The sequence below is a fragment of the Procambarus clarkii genome, chromosome 55 (genome assembly GCF_040958095.1).
Source record: "Procambarus clarkii isolate CNS0578487 chromosome 55, FALCON_Pclarkii_2.0, whole genome shotgun sequence".
Lineage (NCBI taxonomy): Eukaryota > Metazoa > Arthropoda > Malacostraca > Decapoda > Cambaridae > Procambarus > Procambarus clarkii.
The window spans coordinates 2,173,737-2,178,558 of NC_091204.1; the positions used below are offsets into that span (position 1 = coordinate 2,173,737).

The 4,822-nt window shown below is 35.5% G+C and overlaps 1 long non-coding RNA gene across 1 annotated transcript; it reads left to right on the plus strand.

Moving 5' to 3' along the window:
* The first annotated feature begins 494 nt into the window (after window positions 1-494).
* On the plus strand, window positions 495-4,573 carry LOC138352889 (uncharacterized). Its single transcript, XR_011222927.1, has 2 exons — window positions 495-804; window positions 4,392-4,573. It is a non-coding gene; the product is annotated as an uncharacterized lncRNA (long non-coding RNA).
* Window positions 4,574-4,822: the final 249 nt, after the last annotated feature.

The window sequence follows — 4,822 nt, forward strand, 5'->3', positions numbered from 1 at the left end:
ATGTTTAGCAAATAAATATTTGAAATATAGTGCAATGGTTTAGAGATAAATACAAATATACATTATGCAATAGATAAATTCACAACGATAAAATATTAAGTGTTGTCATTGTTGATATTATCATTCATGTGTACAAAATACCAGAATTAAAAACAAAAGCTAAAACTAATATTTTATATTAATTATCAGTGCATGCTGGGTTATACATATATTTTATTTTACCATAAAGTACTGAAATTTATTTCATCCGGCAGGTAAAATGAAGGCAGCACTATTCCTGCTGCGTCTCCCTAAATGTGAGCCACCTAGAGAACACGGAGACAACCCATACAGTCCACTATAGCACGAAGACGACTACAGTTTACTTAGTGGCAACTGGATATGATTACTATCACTCTAAACAGCTAAAATGTTGCTATCGTTCTTTTTATTTAGTAATACATCTTTTAATTTTAATCATTCTTAGGAAATCAAATAAAATCTATAAACCTAACATTCAGTGAAATTCAAGAAAACACCAACATTATAGAATTTTCAGTTATATTTCTTGCATAAAATTACATACAAGAGTACAGAGCATGGCAGACCTTTTGCAGGAAGACTACTTTGTCCTCCTTATACATTTCAGAGAATGACGGGGTGTGTGGAACCAGTCATATTTTAGCAGATAACACTGTCATGTCGGATCCAGACCAGAGAATCGCAGCGCATCTAAAGACTCACCCACCTCACAGTCACTCACGCTGTCCTCGCCACTACACTCGAAGTTGACGTCTATGCCACTCCACCATCTCTTTTGCTATAGTAAGTCATCAAAGACCACTTACCCATGTTTGTGTTCATAATTGTTAATTGAATTGGAATAGAAAGTACCAGAACTGAAACTGAGTATTTACTGAAGAGTAAATCGATCTTACAGTCTCAAAAACTGCAATTAATCAGCAGTACATCCCTGCACATCTATAACAATACTGAATTTGTGTACTGAGATTATGGGTTGATATTTATAGGCACTCGTGAGTGGAAGACTTGGTAACTTTCCTGTCACTATAGAGGGAATTGATTTGATACATTATCTTGTAATCTATGGACATATGCAATGTCCAAATGTAATATCTTTTCTGAGGTGCTGACAAACGAAAGAAATTGTCTTTTCTTAACAAAGTAAGGAAAATAGATTTTCTACAAATACAGTTGGCATGAAGATCCATATGTGCTCAAGAAGAAGATTTGTAGAGGCAACATTTTGTCAAAGGTAAATAACCTTAAATCCAAGTTAATTCCCATCCAGAGAAGAACAAGTTAAGTTCATCCATTGAGCCTGCGTATTCCTTAAAGGAACTTGCTTTTCATTTAAGAAAATTGAATAAATAAACAAATTATAATATATTTACGATAGAAGTTCCCTTCGGGAATCTAATTCTCAAAATATAAAGGAAAACCAGAGATAAAACAAACATCTTGTAAAAACTCTTCTTTACTTTTGAGTCAAAGCCAAGACGTTTCGAATACGACCTTATTCATCATCATATCTAAAAGAAACAGAAGTCACAATAAAATAAATAGCAAAACAATATGACTTAAACTTTGAACCTTTTTGTTTTTCTTTGTTTTGCACCCTTAAATGCATGGTGTATTGAGAGACACCATATATAGTGTCCATAATGGTAGTTTGTCACCATAAGTATTGTGAAATATGTCACAGATAAAGTGTATTGCATTGTATGATGACAAATGTAAAGTGTGTTTTGGGACACAATATGAATTGTGTAACACCTTAAGTTGTATATTATGTGTTCAATATGTGACATAGTGTGATATGTTCAATACGTGACGTAGTGTGATGTGTTCAATGTGACGTAATGTGTGATGTGTTCAATATGTGACGTTGTGTGATGTGTTCAATGTGACGTAGTGTGATATGTTCAATACGTGACGTAGTGTGATGTGTTCAATGTGACGTAGTGTGATGTGTTCAATATGTGACGTAGTGTGATATGTTCAATACGTGACGTAGTGTGATGTGTTCAATGTGACGTAATGTGTTCAATGTGTGACGTAGTGTGATGTGTTCAATATGTGACATAGTGTGATGTGATCAATGTGTGATGTGTTCAATATGTAACATAGTGTGATGTGTTCAATATGTGACGTAGTGAGATATGTTCAATACGTGACGTAGTGTGATGTGTTCAATACGTGAAATTGTGTGATATGTTCAATATGTGACATAGTGTGATGTGTCATAAATGTGGAGAATTGAGTGATACCATAAATGTATTATGTTGTGTGTCATTCAACGTGTTCCGTAATGTGTGATACCTGAACAATTAATTTTCGTCCTTATATACAAAGTGAATTATGTAGCAAAATATATGTAATGTGTTGCGCTACTGAATGATTATTATTTTGAGAGCATATTTCTTTTAAATAATGTTACAATAAATGTTGAACATGTAATTGTTTCTTAGGCAGGCTGGGGAACTTAGACATCCTTAGTGCAATGTATTGTACTATAAAACAATAATATTCTATTTTGTAACAAACTAGGCTGGTTGTGAGAATTATTCCAGAAGGTTCCAGAAGTTTCGTGTAGGGACCTGACCTCAACAACACACATTCCCCTGGGGATTAGCTGGTCTGAGTCACAAATGGCGGGCGTCTCTGTTCATAGTTGCGTATAATGAATCATCCTATAGTATTCAGTAATTTAGAGAAATTAGCCTTTATTCATTTTGTATTAAAATTGTATTGTATAATATTACTGGGTACAATATCAAGAGTATTCTAATTATTGAGTTAAGTCACCATCAGTGACGTCACGAATCAGATCTAAGTTGTAAGGCGCGAGTGACCGGCGGTCATAGGTCATTAGAGTTGACATGTCCACTATTTCTCAAAGTTCAAATACACATTTTGGTGAACGGGAACAGCTCTGCCGTTAGATGCTTGTGTAATTTATCTTCAGTAAAATAATTCAACCAGTCTGGATCAATTAAGTACAACAGAGGTTAATTGTTATAACTTCAACCTGGCTAAGTAACTTGGTAAGCTATGCGGAAGGATATAATGCTCTAGTCTGGGGAAGACCAGACGAGGAGAGATCAGTGTGGACTCCAGATCAACAGGGAGAGGTCAACCATCTTACCTCTCCCAAGACCAGCCCAACATCTTTAGCTGGTCAACATAGAGGTATAGTTGCTATTGTTATTTATAGGGATAGTCAACTCATTGCCGTTCAGGTCAAGTAGGGAGTGAACATCTTTAGATTTTGTTTTAGTTTTCTTTTAATAAATTAACTAGTTAATAATTTGTATTTTTATTATTTCCATGTGTTTATGTGAACTTGTCCTGGTCACGTGGTCCACACGAGGCAGAGTTGGATTGGGCGCCGATTCTAACATCGAGTCGGAATTCATCATTCTCGTGTAATTAATTCCACACTCTAAGTTTCCAAGGTCATCGATTACTAGTGGGGATCAAGCCCCAAGGTTGATTAATTAGCATGATCGATCCAGACCTCGATCATTGCTCTGTGTTACTGGTCTGGTGGTGGCGGCGGAGGCGACTCGTGGGTTTTGCTCAAAGCCTATGTCACGTCATACGGGTTGTAGAATCCTAAGTCGGTCAATCGTCTTAGGACCACATGGCGTGGAGTCGGCTTTAGTAAAAGTTTTGGAGTCCCTTGTAGAGAAATAAAAAGTAAGAATACGGGTAGAGGGGGAGAAGAAGGAAAGATCAGGCGAGAAACCTACCCCGTGTTACAAATGTGACGTAATGTGTTCAATGTGTGACGTAGTGTCATGTGTTCAATATGTGACATAGTGTGATGTGTTCAATGTGTGACGTAGTGTGATGTGTTCAATATGTAACATAGTGTGATGTGTTCAATATGTGACGTAGTGAGATATGTTCAATACGTGACGTAGTGTGATGTGTTCAATATGTGATGTAGTGTGATGTGTTCAATATGTGACATTGTGTGATATGTGACATAGTGTGATGTGTCATAAATGTGGAGAATTGAGTGATACCATAAATGTATTATGTAGTGTGTCATTCAACGTGTTCCGTAATGTGTGATACCTGAACAATTAATTTTCGTCCTTATATACATAGTGAATTATGTAGCAAAATATATGTAATGTGTTGCGGTACTGAATGATTATTATTTTGAGAGCATATTTCTTTTAAATAATGATACAATAAATGTTGAACATGTAATTGTTTCTTAGGCAGGCTGGGGAACTTAGACATCCTTAGTGCAATGCATTGTACTATAAAACAATAATATTCTATTTTGTTACAACATAAGTGTGGGGTGTTGTGTGACTTGAGTGCTATATAATGTTGGGATGCATAAGTGTGATTTTTACCTCTATTTCCTGCAGCGTTGACATCTGCTCCAGCGTCGAGGAGGACCTTCACAGTGTTGTCGTGACCACCTTCGGCTGCCCTGAGAAGGGCTGTCCTGCCTGTCAACAGACACCACAATTGTTATTATGCATAAACCATCACGATTCCAGAGGTTTCTGTAAATTGTTGAAATAAACCATCCTTAATTAACAACTTTTATACTATTTAAGTGAAATACCAACTCTAAATATTATGCAAATTGATTTTCCATTTTAAGAATAATAGACGATAACCGTGTTAAAAAGTGATCAGAATAGATCACATTAAAAATATCCAACATACCAACGTTTATTATTTGATAAATTATTGCTTGTAACAAGAGAGAGCCAGTGGTGGTATGTAAATCAATTAAAAACTTTATTTGAAAAAGTACAGTACATTAGTAATATATAAAAAACAGTAACAG